Below are 17,838 nucleotides of genomic sequence, written 5' to 3' on the forward strand. Positions count from 1 at the left end.
ACACCCCAATTGCTTAGTGTCTATAAAGTTAGCTGAGTTACCTGCACTTGAACCCTCCAATTTATCTGGCATAACCCATGACTTCTGTCTTACTGAGCCTCCAACATCCATAGCAACCCCCACTGTGATATTGAATTAGTTACTTCTCCTGGTGATGTGACCAATAAACAATTCAATAGAAGAAGGGTTTACTCTGGGCTACAGTTCAAGGGAATTCTTCCACAGTTGTAGGAAAGGCATGGCAATGGGAGGAGAAGGCACGGTGGCAGGGCAGGAGGCTGACCCTGTGATCACACTGTATCAGGAAGGGAAAAGTGACCAGGAATGACCCAATCTATACAACCCCAAGGCCCACCACTAGTTGACCCCACAAATCTCCACCACTTAAAGGTTTCAAAAAATGGCAATCAGGTGCCAGCTGAGAGCCACATTGCTAAGCCTATCTTAGAGGACATGTCACATTCAACCCATAAGAGATGCTAAGAAGGGGTTGGGGATTTAGCTCAGTGGTAGAGCGCTTGCCTAGGAAGCGCAAGGCCCTGGGTTCGGTCCCCAGCTCCGAAAAAAAGAACCAAAAAAAAAAAAAAAAAAAGAGATGCTAAGAAGATTTGGAAGCATCTGTCTATTTACCACGTAGGCTAGGGAAGAACACCGTAAGAGATGGCTCTATAATATTGAAGAATCTTAGTGAGCAGCAAATGCTAAATTTTTACTTGGAAAGCTTCAATGGATAGCCAGAATTCAGACAGCCTGTCCTGTGTGTCTATATTTCTAATACCTTCCTGGGCTAGGTACAGAGCAGTGCACTGTAAATATTTGCTAAGTCAATAGCAGTTGGTTAAGTTAAAATAACGATGACACGAATGTTTAAAGGGAATGATACTGTGGTTTGCCTGACAAACCACGGGGTAATTACACAAGAAGTAGGAAGACAACAAAAATACACCTTGAAAAGAGTCTATCAGGGAAAATTTCTTTTTAATGATCTTAGTGCTTTAGAACACCTAAGGAAATTATGCTACAATTCTTAATCTGTTTTTTAGCCAGTTTCACATGTAAGTGTTCCTAGCTCATGATGTTACTGTAATTACTAAATGACAATCACACACAAATATATTCAGAACCATCTAATCCCGTAGGCATTCACTAATATTTTAGAATTGGTAGCAGATTTTTAATAAAGAAATGATCACCATTCTTATGAATGCTAATTCTGAAGTCATAAACTATCAAATATGTAAATAAAATAAACAAGTAGAATTCTTTGGGGGTGGCAAATTGTACTTCTTATTTTAAAATGGGTATTTTTATTAGCTGGTTTTTATATTCCTTGCTGGTTTTAGACCTGTGTTTGTTTGTTTGCTTTTCATGGAGCCACACATTGGCTGATACAGGGGAGTGGCAGAGAACAGAGGGGAGAGAAGCAAGTACCGTATCGCTCTTTCTGTTTCTCCGTTGCAACATACAAGTCCTCACAAACTACAGACTAGATTCACTCTGCATTCACCTCTTGAAGTGCCCTACACCCAGATCCTCAAGGGAGTATCTTCTTTCATCATTCGGGTCTTGCTCTAATGTTCTCAGAAAGGCCTTTTTGGATCACCCCTGCTGGTCATTTCAAACCCTGTCCGTCAGCTCATCTAAGCTCTAATGACCTTCTCCTCTCTTTTTTTTCCCAGATGTAACAAGAAAGTAATTCACTTTTTTTCTGGGTTCTGGAAGCTCCAATAAGAGTCTGCAAAGTCAGCAACCCAAGAGGCTGGTGCAGGTCTATGGCTCCTTCAGCCCTGGCAGCCAAAAGGCCAGTGAGGAAGGAAGTTTAGGCTTGGAGCAGGAGAACTCAGGTTCCTGGTAACTCCCAGCCCAAGCTAGACAGGTTAAGGAAAAAGAGGGTTGGAGAGTTTGCTCAGCTCCTTAGCAGAAGCACCACAGGAGAGTTGGGGTCATATCTTTACTCTTCACCCCTCGCAGGAGTGCTGAGCTGCCGAGGAGCCCCCAGAAGCTTGACTTCAGGGTTCAGTCAGGGTTCCCCCAAGAGCCCCTCGCCCTCCAGGTCCAGGTCCTCAAAGGACTAGCCGCTGGCACACATGCTCGTTGTGGTTGTCACCGTAATCCCAGCCATGGTTGCTTGTCCCAGGAGAAAGTGTGGTGGCTGAGGTCTCCCGGCTGCCATAGAAATCTCCTTGCCCTGGCAGTGGGCACAGCCGAGGGTGAGCACACAGCTTGCGCTCCTTGATGTAAATATCCAAAGCAGGATGGACTCGGCGGGTGGCCCCACTGATAGATATGGGTGTGGTAGAAGGGAAGGTAGCTGTTACTCCATGGTTAAGTGCTGCAAAGAAGAATATCTTGAAGCCAACTTTCTGATAGAGGAATATGAGCTCAGCTGAGGGCGACTCCTCCCCCTCACTCAGGATGCTGCCCACTGCACAGCGGCTCTTCTCAGGCGGCAAGCCATGGGGGTTGTCATAGAGGACAGCGATGGAATGGAGCTTGGGAGATGCTGCCGCTCTCCGTGAAAAGTTGTCCAGTGTCACCACAGGACCTCACATGGAACTCCTCTCTTAATGAAAGGAAGTATCCATGATGTCAGGACCATATCTGCCAGCTCTCCACCCAGCACCAAGCTCTCAATAACTATTTGAAGAAGGAAGATTGAAGATACACTCCACTTATTTCATGCGCACAACACTTTAACCATGAACACTTAAAAGAAGCAGCATAAAGATTTCGACCTGATGTCCAAGGCTCAACGAGTGTGCCTGGTAATTAGTTCCCACATCTTGGGTTCATTGAGTTCCTGTAGTTGAGGTCATTTGTGGTCATGGATTGGTTCATCTGTTATGATAAGAGAGTGGGAATCTCTGGTTCCTGGAACCATTCACTGTATATTATATACAGTACCATGATTCTTAGCAACTGCTGAATGTCTGAACTCCACAGATACCCCCAAAGTTGGAAAATCAAGAGGCATATTGACAAAAGGTAAAAACAATTTCGATATTCCACTGGTCTTTAGAGCCTGGGCATCTAAATGTATTCATAACAGATTCCTTCTTCTTCTTCATTAAAATCAGGTTTGTATTACAATTTGTTGATGAGCAGACAGACATATGATGATGTATGACATTCTTTTAGGGTTATAAAAGAGCTGAAAGATTCTGATTATCCCATTATTTCTGTTCAACTTTTTGTTTTATTTTCTTTTGACAGGTTAAAATTCACTCTACTGCAGTTACTTGTAGTATCAGTATAGTAAGATGTGGTCCAGGTCTGTAGCTTAAAATCAATGGCCACAATATATAGCCTAGGTATCTAGTAGAGGGTACCACTAAAATTATTGTATGCAAACATTGCATTTTTCAAATAATGACACTCAACACATGACTGTAATTCTCAGTAAAATTCTTGCTCACCATATTAAATCTTCCGAAAATGTCATCTGAGTGTCATTAAAACATGTCTAAGTAAAACAATATGGCTTTAGGAGAAGACTCCCTGGGGTTTAATACTATCCTTACAGATTTCAGCAGCAGATCATAAAAACCTACAAGTTCTTCTGGTCTCCATATTCCTGCCTTATTATAATGGGACCAGACACTTCCACATTTGAAGAGAAACAATAGACTCTTCTTTTTTTCCATCCCTTTGAATTTATAGTCACCCAGTAGTGTATTAGCAAAGCCAGCAACAGAGTACAAGCACTTGAGGTAGACTGGTTTTGTATCCTGTGGCTGCAAACCCCTCACTACCACATGAGGAAGCATGAGCCATTGTGCAGGACCTAGACATATTTTTGTCCCACTAACTTCCTAGAGTTATAAATTAAGTTACCCTTGACACTCCAGTCCTGAAGATGTAAATAAAACTATCTAAACCCATGTCCATAGCCAGCGAAAGAAACAGGTGGGAAAAATCAATTTTTTTTTTGTGGTTTTGTTGGCAAAAGTGAAATATTTTATCCTTTTAATCCTTAATTTCTTAATGTATAGAACATGAGCTGCTGATTCCAACACTGTATGATTGCTTTAAGTATTAAGTGAGATGACAAGGAGAGCGCCTAGCATCATCGTCCTTGGTATACTGACAAGCTAACTAAATCAGCATCCACTCCTCCAGGCTAACCTTTCTTTAATGAAGGCTATTGTATTTATTATTTTCTCTTCTGTCAGCAAATCATTATTTATGACAGTGGTTAGCCCTAATGTGAAATCATTGCATTGTTGTTTGTTGTGGGCATGCTATTGGTTGAATGCTCATGTCTACTCACAAGCACATATGGGCAACTCTAGTTGCAGTCCATCAGTATTTGGAAACAAGGTCTTTCAGGGCCACTAAGGTCGTGAGAGCCCAAAGGAAGATATAAATGCCCCTGGGAGACACAGCCAGAAGCTAGCTCTTTTTCGTCTCCTGTATGTCAGGAACCTGAAACACCTTGCCTGCCAGAGTCGAATCTTGTTGTGCCCTCACTTTAGACTTCCAGTCTCCAGAGCTAACAAATTTCCGGTCCTCTAAGCCAGGTATCTATGGATCATTGTAGCTTCTGAAATGGAGACAAACTAGTTCCCAGTTTTTGCTTTTGCTTTTGCTTTTAAAGCGTTCATCTTATAACACTAGAGAGCTCACAGTTGCCCAAACCTTGCCACACTGAAACGGATGATGGCTTTGGGGGGCATTAATACGTGGCCATGGAACAATGTCAGTTAGAAATAAAAAGGAGTACTTTTGTAAACCAAAGGAAAAGTTCTGGGGTGATCTAACACCATATTTTTTTTATAAAAAGGAGTAGGCCAAAGAAGGCAGGTAATGCTGTGGGAGACCTCTGAGCTCCTTGTGACACAGTGAAGGACGTTCTGTTTTGGAAGCATGGCATGTATCTATTTGTTCCAGGACGAGTGGCTCCTGCTGAGGGGAACCCAGAACAATCACCCTGGGATGAGTTCTGCTGTATGGCCAAGCTAATCCTACTGGACAGCAGCTGTTGCAACACTAGTAATCACATCCCTACTGCTCAGTACTACAGATGTGAGTCCCTAGGCCCTGTCCACAGCAGGCCTGTGGCACTACCTTACCATAGGCATCGTAGAGAGCACTGTTTTCAGGGTTTCTGATGAAGACTGACTCCTCATGTGCCGACTGTAGATTTGGGGATCCTAGAAATGACTTCTTTAGCTCCGGAGATTCAGGAATGAGCTTCCTAGGATTTGAAGCTACTGGGGTTGGAGGACAACCAGCTGCTGTCTTGAAATGGAGAATAAGAGGGGAACTCTTTGGGTGTCATGGCATCACTGAGATGTGGCAGGTGTCTCTGACCTCAGGATGAGAGCTGGTAGGGAACGTACTTACCAGCAATTTCCATGCAAAGTCTTTTATAAATCTGTCAGCTTCCTCTCAGCAGCCAGTTGTGCATTCCACCCATGCTGTCTCCTCTGACCTACTTTCCTTGCTTTACACGAAGGGAAAAATCTCGGCAGGAACAAGACTCAATCAACACCCAACTTCCAACCCGTTATTGAGTCAGCCAAAGTACTGTTTCTTGTCTCCAATTTCTACAGCCGACCTTAAAGAAAAATACAGCCTTCGGTCTTTTGATTTATGTCTTGTTGCCATTATTTGCAAAATTTTGTTGGTAAATTCAGTATTACAGAAGCAGAGGACAATAGACTAACTCAGCAACTGCTTTTCTTAGTTTTCACGTAGAGAGAAACTTCTCCAAAAATACTGGCATGCTCGCCAGTATTGAATGATACAAATTGTCCTCTCGGCCATAGGGTCCTTACCCAGCTACTCATACAGACGGCAGACACACAGACTGATTGCGTATCCTGCCTGTGTGTCCTGATACATTTACTTATCTGAAACTCATCTCCTCCCAGTTTTCAAAAGATAACAAGGTAGTTTAAGGAGAGAGTTATTAGAGAAGGCTATCAGGGGCCGGAGAGATGGTTCATTTGTTAAAATGTTTACAGCACAAGCAGGAAGAACTCAGTTTCATCCCCAGCACCCTTGCAAAAGCCAGGTACATCAGTGTGTGCCTGTAATCCTGACACTGGGGAGGATACATGGTTGGACCCTGAGGGCTTGAAGGTCTGCCAGTCTAGGCAAATCGGTGAGCTCCAGGTTCAATGAAAGGTCATATCTCAAAACCTAATGTGCAGTGTGGTTGGGCAAGACATATGGTATCAACTTCTGGCATACATAAATACATGCATATATGTATGTACACCTGCATGCACATACATGTACACACACACACACACACACACACACACACACACACACACACACACACAAATGCAGTCCAACTGCAATGAAGAGCACGTTATAACCCAGGCTGAGGGAGAACAATTGGGGAAGGTACTTGTACTCCTAGTTTCTGGCAACCTAGGAAACATTGTGATGTTTTGAAAGAGATGTGGATTTAGGCATGCAGGGCTTTGATCTAAGATTCTTCACTTACCTAGGCAAGCTGCCAGCTTTCCTTCTCGTTTTCTGGGGGACCTGTAAGCACTTCATCTACCTTGTTTCAGTGCGTAAAGAACAACACACAGACACAAGTAGCTACATAGGTATGATGTTTCCAACACTGTCCTCAGGACTCTGTGTACATTTCTACAACTGTGACACGGTGCCTATGGAGTTTTAGTGACCCTGCAGCAGTGTGAAACTGAAAAGGAAAAGCTGTGGAAGGCCATAAGCCAGCAGTTGATTAGTAAGGATCTAACTTGAGTGCTGGAGTTCCCATCCTTATCTTCTACATAAAATGGTACAGGATTAGAGTGGAAGGTAATCCTATTATTTTTATTTCTTTCTTGGCAGCCAGTGGTGGTTTGAATGAGACATGCCTTCCACAGTATTAACCATTTGAATGCTTGGTCCCTGCTTGGTGGCACTATTTGGCGGTGCTTAGATGTGACCTTGTTGGAGAAAACGTATCACTGGATGTGAGCTTTGAAAATGTAGAGACTTGCCATTTTCTAGATTGTTCATCTGATTCATGACTGCATAAGATAAGATATGAACCCTTATCTTCCTGATCCTGCCATCATGCCTTTCTGCCACTATAGACTCCCATCCTTTGGACCATAATCTCAGATGAATTCTTCTATAAATCACCTTTGTTGTGGTAATTTATCGCAGCAATAGAATAGTAATTAGTGTCTTAGAGCTTGGGAAGGAAGGAGTTTGTTTCAGCTTTCAGTTATAGTTCATTATGAGGTAAACAAGGCAGAAATGGAAAGCACATATGCAGGGGCAGGAGCTGAAGCAAAGGTCATTTGTTTTCTTCCTATGGTTTGCACAGCCTGCTTTCTTGAACAACCCAGGGCTACCTGCCCAGTGGTGAGCACCATTGCCCACAGTGGGCCAGGCCATCCCACATCAATTATTAATCAAGAAAATGTCATACAGTCCGGCCTACAAGCAATGTGATGGAGGTTTACCAGATAACCCTAGCTTGTATCAAGTTGATAGACATATATCCAGAAAACAGCCAAGCAAAATGGGAAAGATGAAAGATTTGTTCCTGGTGTGTGTGTGTGTGTGTGTGTGTGTGTGTGTGTGTGTGTGTGTGTGTATGTGTCTATATCTGTATGTGTGTGTGTGTTGGTGTGTGTGTGTGTGTGTGTCTGTATCTGTATGTGTGTGTGTGTGTAAAATAAACTATATTATAAAATAAACTATTTAAGAGATACTCCATTTACTATGCCAAGATTAAATTATACAACAAATCATGCATAAGGGTGAAACAATACAATTCCATCATCTGGAGGATAGACACAAGAGGATCATGAGTTCATAATCATTCTCGAGCACATACTTTGTAATTAGCAGATCTTCTGCAATGGCTCTAGGGACCTTATACTTCTTCAGAGCACTGCCTGAAGTCACCTCACCAGACCCTTATCTCAGAAGCCATAAAAATGGATGAGTATCTAATGGACAGTACATGCAGTGTGTAGCTCATTTAATAAACCCTCAGTAAAACCATGGGACTCTCAAAGTCCTTTCTAGAAAAATCCAGTGTTTAGAGTTTAGAGAAGTAGATTTGTGATGTTTCTGCCCATGTGGTTGGGGAAAACACCTATGTACCTGACAACCTCTTAGAATGCAACCTGGTCACAGTCCTGCCCTGGCGCCCAGACACCATAGAGCACTGTTGCTCAACCTATGAGTCATGACCTCATCGGGATCAAATTATCCTTTTGCAGGAGTCACATATCAGATATTTACATTAGGATTCATAATGGTAAAATGACAGTTACAAATGCAGTAAAACTTGCAATGAAAATAAATTTATGTTTGGCAATCACAACATAAGAAACTGTATTAAAGTGTGGCAGCATTAAGAAGGTTAAGAACCACAGCAGTAGAGTGCCATATGTAAGAGGGGAATTAGGAGAGGCTGACCCTGATATTGATTTTAGGAGTGCGTTCTGTAGATGATTCCTGAGGATACTAAAGAATGTTGACACCAAGCTCTGTTGGGTCTGAGCTTCCTGAAGCTGCAAAGTCAGAATAAAGCTTCTGGCTCTGTTTCCATAGCTCCACTTATCAAGCATCCTCTGCTTCCTCAACACCTGGACTCCCAGGAGAGGCCCCACCTCTTCAGTTGCTGGTCCAAACTCTGCTTCAACTACATTCCACCATTGCTTAGGTGACATAGGAGAATAAGGATAGGGAAACTGAGGAGGAGAACATCTCACAGCTTCTACCATGTGTTTAGGAAGAAAGCACGTCCACAGCAGCGGAACACTTCAGCACAGTCGTACCTGAAGTAATGAAGAGCCAAGGCCACAGGAGGAGAGCCATCTGGAGAGAGACATAGAACCATACTGATGAACTGGAGTATCTTAAAAAAAAAAAAAAAGCCTGCATGGTGCCCTTGAGGGTTCTCTGAAGTACTAAAGGTAAAAGCAATTAATTTCCTCTCCAAACCTATATTATCTTGGATTTCAGCATATCTGAATCCAAAAGGATTATAACCAGAAAAACACACGTAGGTTGTTTATCTCAGAAAATTATTCAAGAGGAAGGGGCACAGATGTATGCTATGCCTCTGTGGACACTGCAGTCTCCAGAGACGCTTCTAAGCAGGGTGCCTTATAAATATCTCCATTTTAATGGGAAATCGCCAATTCTTTCCATTTCTCCTTATTCCTGTGGCAATACACAAACTCACCTGTTCGTGCAGGCACTTTTGTAAACATACACATTATTGTGGTCAACTTCAGTTTTAAAATATTAGGAGACCATCATGGGGACAAAAGTTAAGGCAGGGGCTGGGGAGATAGCTCAGTTGGTTAAGTACTTTCCATGAGAACATGAGGCCATGACTTCATCATTTGAAAAGCTGGATATGGTGGTGCACATTTGTAATCTCTGTACTGCAGAGGCAGAAACATGGAGGTCCCTAGAGCGTACTAGGCAACCTGCCTAGTTCAATCAGCAAGGCTAGGTCTCAATGAGACATTTTCCCCCACCCATCCAAAAGGGGGGTATGGCTCCTTGGTAATGGCATCCAAGATGACCTCTCATCTTCACATGTACAATACATGTGTATATATGCATGATCATACAATACATACACATAGAAAAAGATGGAGACATTGAGAGTCTCTGTAGAACAAATGAGGTAGCAAGTAAATTAATCAATCATTACAATTTGTTAGGCAAAATATAACAAAAATTTAAGACAAAACTGAAGAATTTCTGTAGAATAGAAGTAGAGCACTGCTACCAAAACCATGTTTAGAATAACAATTGGGGCCTGTTGGGTACCATTTTATTCTAGAGAAAATCGTAAGAAGGAACACAGACTTCTAAATTCACAGTTCACAATTACAGAGTATGAAAGAAAATGTCTTTACCAGAAAATGTCACCAGCAGATTGAAATTCAAAGTGCATTAAAAACGTGGTTAAAGAATAGCCTAACCCTTAATTCTCAAGATCATCTCCTTTAAATATTAAGCTGGAGCAATGCCATGGTCGACAATAGTTAAATGTGCCTCTGAGGCTGCGCTTGCATTTTGATATCCCTCTGTCATTTCTCTCCATTTGCCTCCATTGTGTGACATTTAAAGGTAATAAAAACTGAAGCAGGGTAGAGAGACAGGGGAAATGATGGGGACACGAAGAGGAAAAAGGGGCCCCTACACCCTGGAGTGTGATTAAAACATCTCATGGGCTGAGAATCAAGAATTTCAGAATAATTAGTAACATTGCTGTGAAGCCTGCTAACAAAATGAATTCTTTCTTTTCTGTGGGAACAGCAATGACTCAGGTTTCAGGTGAGGATATGCATGACCTTGGCCAGAACTTTCTTCTTTTTTTTTTTTTTCACAGACATTTCCCGGGAATCTCCTGTTTTTGTTTTTGTTTTTTTTTTTTCCCCGGAGCTGGGGACCGAACCCAGGGCCTTGCGCTTGCTAGGCAAGCGCTCTACCGCTGAGCTAAATCCACAACCCATTTCCCGGGAATCTCAAACAAGATGGTTAACTGTGGTTACAGTGGAGATCCTCTACTTTCCCACATCTCTAGGATCCAGAGTTTTACCTTACCATCTGCAATCTTCTCAGGGGCCCCTGAGAATTCACTCTGTGGTATCTGTTATGTTTCTTATCTACCTTGTGAAGATAGTATCTTCAAACCTTGCCAAATCCTATCCATTACTATTATTATCACTGATAAAAATGAGACATAATCTTAAGAGAAATGTTCATTCCCCCATCTCAAAGTTGCCTCTTGTATTTCTCCTTTTTGCTTAATCATATCTATCCATTTATAAGTCTTGATAGTGGATACCTTACTGAGCACTCATGTGGCAGGGACAGAAGAATGCTCCCCATAAGATTATTGTCATAGTTAGCTTTTTATCATTGTGGAAAAGATCATAACCAACAGCAACTTGGGGAGGAAAAAGTTTAATTGCCTTATATCTCTCTGTCATAAACTACCATTAAGGGAAGTTAGAATAGAAACCTAGAGGCAAGAACTGAAGCAGAGACCAGGAAGGAATGTTGGTTACTGACTTGTTCTCCGTGGCTTGCTCCGATTGCTTTGTCTATAACCCAGGACCACCTGTCCAGGAGTGGGCACTACCCACAGTGGGCTCAGCCATTTCGCATCAATCATTAATCAAGAAAATGCCCCTTCAGACTTGCCAACAGGTCAATCTGATGAAGGCAATTTCTCAGTTAAAGTTTCTTCTTAAATGACTCTGGTTTGTGTCTAGCTGATATAAAACTAACCAGCTCAATTATGGAGAGTGTCAAGTAAACCAACAGGTAGTAACTATTCATGTAATTAATTAACCAATCACTGTACTAATAACTGAGTCTGTGAAGTTGAATGCAAGTTACTTTTCAACAGAAATACCATCAAAAAATATAGACTTGATCCTTGAAGGATTTTCACGTAGAAGATAAGACATACCTTGAGAAAGTTTACTCTGGCCACCTCTATAGATGAAAGGGAAGCTATCAAATGATCAGTAGAGCCCATTACAGTTTCATTCTCAGCAAATAATTATGTTGCTGGTGATATATCTCAGCAGTCTGCTGGACTAGCACTAGAGAAGGTGAGACAGTCAATGGTCAAAGTGCTCAACCAACTCTGTCATTTGCTTCTCTTCATGACCGTCCATGACCTTATTGTAGCAGTGAGTTTTGTCTTCACTCCTTAGCTTCTGGTGGGTTGTACACTTGCAGCCACTCACCCAGAAGATTCTTTTGGATCCTCAAATGAAAGACACATACATATTAGCTTATTTTTAAAATGTCTCGGCTACAGCAAAGGCTGGGCATGCCTAAACCTTCCTCTGCTAACCTAGGCCTGATCAGGGAAGTGGCCACTGGCTACATACCCAAATTCTTACATGGCTTGTTGGCTCTTTCTCCTCCAGCTCTCTTTTTCCATCTCCCCCACCCCTGAACCCTCTACTATACCCTACCCTCTAGCCCTCACAACTCTAAGGGTCCTGCCCCATCTCCCTTTTCCCAGCCATTAGCAGCTGACATCTTTTTTTTTTAAAAAAAAGATTTATTTATTCATTATATGTAAGTACACTGAAGCTATCTTTAAACACACAAGAAGAGGGCATTAGATCTCATTACAGATGGTTGTGAGCCACCATGTGGTTGCTGGGATTTGAACTCAGGACCTCTGGAAGAGCAGTCGGTGCCCTTAACCACTAAGCCATCTCTCCATCTTTATTGACCAATCAAAAACCATTTGGGGAACAGGACCTTTAGCATTTAGACACACAGATTCCTGATTGGATCAAAGCATTAGAACCAATCACCAACATGTCAAACCCAGTGCCATTCTGTCTCCAGAGCTCATTTACAACCACCACAGAGCTTGCTGAACAGAGAATGTTCTTCTCTAGATGCCTGCCCTGCTACCTGCTTCTTCATGGTGCTGACAATATATTCATGACAATATATTTAGGCTCCCTTCCCCACCAGTGCTGTTTGAGAGGTCTGGTTTTTTGTTTGTTTGTTTTTTGTTTTATTTTGTTTGTTTGTTTTGTTTGCACAGACTAGTTCAAAAGAGCTCTTTCCATGGGAATTCTTTCGGCCTGGTTATTCCCTGTACTCTTCCTAGACTCAGGAATGTGTGCTCAGATTGTGCACATTGACTTGTGCTGAAGAATTAGCTTTGAACCGTGTTTATATGAAATCCCTTCTGTGCAAACCATGGGTTGCAGAACGGGGCTTAGTGGTGAATTCTGATGCCTCCATTTGAAAAGATCAGTTAATGCTGAGAATAAATATAACTCATCAACGTTGTACATTAGGTTTTGGCTGTAGAAAATTGCTAATTTACGGGGTCACTTCACTATGGGAGCCTGAACAAAAATATCAGTTGAGAAGTTCTGACTCTATTTCTGAAATTACTGTCTAGACTTATGTCCCATTATCTTGGGTGTGATAGAATGGGAGTTGGTCTCAGCCTGGTCAGGTCAGGTGTATATAGACCCAGATGATCTTCCAGATGTCTATAATGTTCCCAATGAAAGGAGAAAACAACAACAACAACAACAACAACAACAACAACACAATGAATATTAGCTGGCTGGGGAAGAAGTAAGGAAAACTGAGGGGAAACTTCAGTGTTAGGCATAGCAACCATAAGCAAAGTTCATTTACTGTACAGAGGGCTGGAGACAGGAAAATGCATTGGCCCTGGGAAGGAAATTTTAAAGAAATAAGTACTACAGACAAGGTTTCATAATAGCCTAAGACACAAAAGGGATGGATACGCCCATAATGTTACTCCAGTAGACACTGAAGCTTAATGACTTTTAACACATTATTGGAGCAATTCATACTTTCTATATGTCAGAAACCAAAGATTTTGAGATTTAAAATGTATTCTTTTGAGACCTGTACACAATAAAGGGTAAATGAACAGAGAAACAGCCTTGACTCGGGGTCATCTCTCCTCCCAACCTTGTGGTCAAGGTAACCATCAAACACCTCTGAAGGTAAGTGGTCCTTGCATGGACCACACGTTCCTGGAGCAGGTATGGTTCTCAGTAGCCCCCTGCTTCTCTATACAGGTGACTATGACTTCATCCCTGACTCCTGCTACCTCTCCCTACCTCTGTTATGATAACAGGCCCACTGGAATCCACAGCATTTCAGCGAGGGGTATAAAACAGAGGTGACACTGAACAAATGTCCTGAGGTCAAAAGTGATCTTTTCAGATATTAGCCTGGAAAGGACGACTTAGCCCAATTTACAGAAACCTGAGACAAACGAGTAAGTGAGGCAGAATCAGTTTAGATCACGGCTGCCTACACCATGCCATTCCCAGACAGAAAGCACTGACCAAAGCTCTCCTCCAGGGGTCCACGTGTGTCTTGCTTTCGTTATGACTCATGGCGTGACCAGTTCCAAGTCAAACTCGCAGCGTTTTTCGAACAAGACCCAGACTCCTAGATACTTGTCCACGTGGCCTAGTATCTGCTGACAATCCTGCAGCTTCTACCACTGCCTTTTTCTCCGTGTGTGGGAGATGGCCAGGTTAGCTTTAATTCTCCAAGACACTGGGCTCCAAATAACACTCTTGCAGAAATTAATTTGTATAATCATTCACTTCTCTCTGCTAGGCTCCATGAAATTCCTTTCTCATAACCCACCGCACTACTCTCCGTCCTGAAACTCTACATTTCTATAGAACACTCTGTTGCTTAGAACATCTTTGGAGACCACTTATCATTTGCCTTCTCTACTTCCACATGAGCATTATAAGGGCAGAATTAGGATTTTAATACTTGACACCACGTTTAGCATAGCAAGTCCTTAACAATTTGTTAAATACATACATCTTAAATAAACTGCTTCCCTGCTCCATGCCGTAGGATAAGGATTCCATTTACAAGTTCTCATAATGGCTCTTACATAGAACAAATACATAGATGCTGTCTACCCAGCCATTTTTAATAAAACTGAAATATATACTTATTAAATCTCATACTGTAGTATGTTAATTCCATGCTATGCAATAAGAGAATTGTCACTGCCAAAATTACAAAAATATAGTTTTGATTTATGTTAATGCAGGAAAACTTTTAATAAGTTGTTAAATCTTGTTTGTTTCTGGGACTTCCCTGATTTTTTCCTTTCATGAAATTATTATTTAAAGTTCTAGTTAGTGAATTAATGTCAATAATTTAAACGAACTTCTTTACACATAATTATCTTGGATTGGAAGGCAATAAAACAGTTGGAATTACTTTAAACAAATTACGAATTTCTTCCTCTTCATGTGCTCCACTGTTAACATTAGGGAAAGTTACTGCTGTAATTTCATATTTAAAGTGGAAGTGTTTGGTTTAAAGAGAATTGCACAGATTAAAAAAGAATTCACACACTCCGCATCTGCACCTCAGAGTAATAAACGCCATGAGGTCAGGCATCGCAGTCCGTGATATTCAACCATGCTCAATGTATTTGGATTTTGTTTTCAAGAAATTAGTTTGGGGAAAAAACATCCCAAGGAGAAAGGCTGAACTTTAAGGAGATAAATAAATTAATGCATAATGCATTTTAAACTCATGAATAGCTAATGAGTTTCTTAACCTGTAGAAGTAGTAGATGTTTTCCCCAGGAAATATGGGGTTTTCCTAATACCTTTGAAATATAAAGGCAAGTGGAAAACAGGATTAGTAATCAAATAAAGGAAATGGCAATTTCCTGACTCCCTTAAATTAGTCATACCTGAAATTTTACCTGGTAGATAATTTAGTCAAATTGGACAATAGCATTAAATTGTTACAGGCAAGAGTTCTGATGCTTGATATGTCATTATGCTGCAAACCATGTTCTGGAAATACCAGAAGTTAATGATGACAACCTCTGAGCAATGTGGAGAAAAAAATTGAAAATAAATGATTCTTTTTCTATGAAAAGGAGGAGTATATTAGACATTTGTTATTTACTTTGAGGATAATGACACTGATCCTTTGGTATTCAGAACCAGATAAAACAAGCCATGAATATGAAATAAATGAGCATATTGAATTTAAATGGGGCTACTATTTGGACACAGCATACAACAGCTATTGGTCGATATACGTTTCTCCTCTTAGTAATAATGCAAAACCCTGTATCACCAGAAGCATCTTGCCCTGGCCACACTAAGAAGTCACCAGGTGAGGAGCAGGCTCAAGAAAAAGGTAAATGGGTCCCTGAGTATGAGCTAGGATAATTAATGACTTTTACACATATTCAACCTATAACCCAAACTAGCCTATTCCAGAATCAACTCATATCATTTTACATAGGCTTTATTGAGTCAAGTCTATAAGGAATTCTGGTAGAGCATCTCTCAACATGAAGTCTTGAAGGAATATAACTCTTACCCAGCTATATTGGAATTGGATCCTGAAGATGCATTAGGTTTCTAAAAATCTTAACCTGTTTAAACTACATGAATATGCAACTCCACGGGGTGATTCCCCATATTATTAGCATTTTCACCTGACGACATATAGTTTGGGAATGTTCCCAGACACGGGCAGCTGAAAGCTGATAATGCCATAGAGCCCAGACACCATCATTGCTCAAGTGATCCTGGGCCTCCTACTGGGATTCATGGTTCCTAGCCATTGTGTATGCTCAAGGAATTCAGCTTATTGTGAACACACCATGTAACCCTGAGTCCAGGGCTGAAATATGAGGGTTGTAGCAGTCCTTTAGATGAAAGTTGTTCACATTGGCTTACTACCTGTCCTAGTACTCACCCAGTCTTACAGCATTGCTCTTAAATAACTCATAGATAAGGAAAGCTTGCTACCCTTGTGATCGCAATTAAAATTTTCAAAAGCAAAAGCAGACACAAAGTTCAGTGGCTAGAGAAAGAGGCATAGATTTGGAAAGAATTGGGGGAGGGGTGTCTGTGATCAAAATACATTGTAGGACATTCTCAAAGAAATAATAAAAAAGTGAGAAAAATTAAGGAGTAGATGTTTACTACAAAACTGTTTATTTCTCACCCACATGAATTTTCACTTGCAGCTAGCAGACTTGGGTATCTGTCTGGTTGAGTGTGTCTTAAATTTCAGCTTTAGAACATCAGGGATCCATTCAGCACTACTGCCTAAGTTCCCGTATCAATAAACTGACTTGTAGCTGCTCCCAGGGCAGAGATCACCTGTTGCCAGCATAAATGATTCCACTTATATCCTAATCCATCAGAAGAACCTGAGGAGGGTTTTGGGGGTTTTTGTTTTTTGTTTTTTGTTTGTTTGTTTGTTTGTTTGTTTGTTTTGAGTGGGTTACAGTGGTATTTAAGCTGTATGTAAGGATAATGTTTGAAATGTTCTTCAGTTTTATTGGACCAACACAACTCAGAATCTCCCAGGTTAAGCATACCTTCTGGTATAGCAAAAATGGAGTCACCTATATGCACCGTTCATTAGCCATTTTAAAATATTAACTCAGATGTTCTTCCCAAGGCAATGGAAGCAAAACAAAAGAAACTCTTCTGAGGTCATGAAGGAAAAAAATGAGAGCTCCTCCTGGAATCCTCCCCAGCCACCTCCATTTTCTCTTTTCCAGCCCCCAAATGCCCCTCAGCCTGAGTGTAGGCATTTATGTTATTCTAGGAGAACACACAGCATATTAGCTTTAGCCCTGACGTTGATAAATCACCTGGGCTCTGTGGACTGCAGAAGGATATTGTTGGGAGAAATGCAATACTGTCTGTGATAACACTTTGAGGTCTCCAGAGAGAGGCCTCTATTTAAATGCGGTGAAAGCTTGAGAAAAAAAAAAAAAAAAACCCTCAGGATCTCTAGGCTCTTGATGCAGCGCCACCAAGTGGCCAGTGGTGGAAGATGGTGGTCTGTGAGTCACTGCCTGAAGAATGTCCTCCTGTAGACCAGGTACGCTGTTGGACATCCCGTCTGTAGATGGTCATTCTGTCTACTCTTCTCTAAAGCAGCACCACTGTACCTAGCTTCTTGTTTTAAACTAAGTTCCTCCTAAAAGTGTCCCCCGCCAGCGGGGACAAGTGGCGCCCGAACAGGGACCCCGAAGCAAGGCCGACTACAGGACGACGGAGATAAGAGAGCTGCAGCGGGAATCGAGGACTCTTCAGGCCATATAGCTCGTGCGTCGCTGGAGAGGGAGGTAAGGACCGGTCGATAATTGTCGTCTAATTGCCATGGGGAAGGTATTGTCTAAGGAGGCTTGTTTCATAAGAGAAATCAAGCGTTTACTCAGGGAGAGAGGAATAAGAGTTAAGAAAAAGGATTTAATCAATTTTTTTTGTTTCATAGATGAAAAATGTCCTTGGTTAATTTTAAGTGGCCCCGATATTCACC

At 41.5% G+C, this 17,838-nt stretch overlaps 1 pseudogene; it reads right to left on the reverse strand.

Moving 5' to 3' along the window:
• Positions 1-1,951: 1,951 nt before the first annotated feature.
• On the reverse strand, positions 1,952-16,068 carry Tex264-ps1 (testis expressed 264, pseudogene 1; annotated as a pseudogene).
• Between the last annotated feature and the right edge of the window lie 1,770 nt (positions 16,069-17,838).

This window comes from Rattus norvegicus, chromosome 15 (genome assembly GCF_021556685.1).
Source record: "Rattus norvegicus strain SHRSP/BbbUtx chromosome 15, alternate assembly SHRSP_T2T, whole genome shotgun sequence".
NCBI classification, from domain to species: Eukaryota; Metazoa; Chordata; class Mammalia; order Rodentia; family Muridae; genus Rattus; species Rattus norvegicus.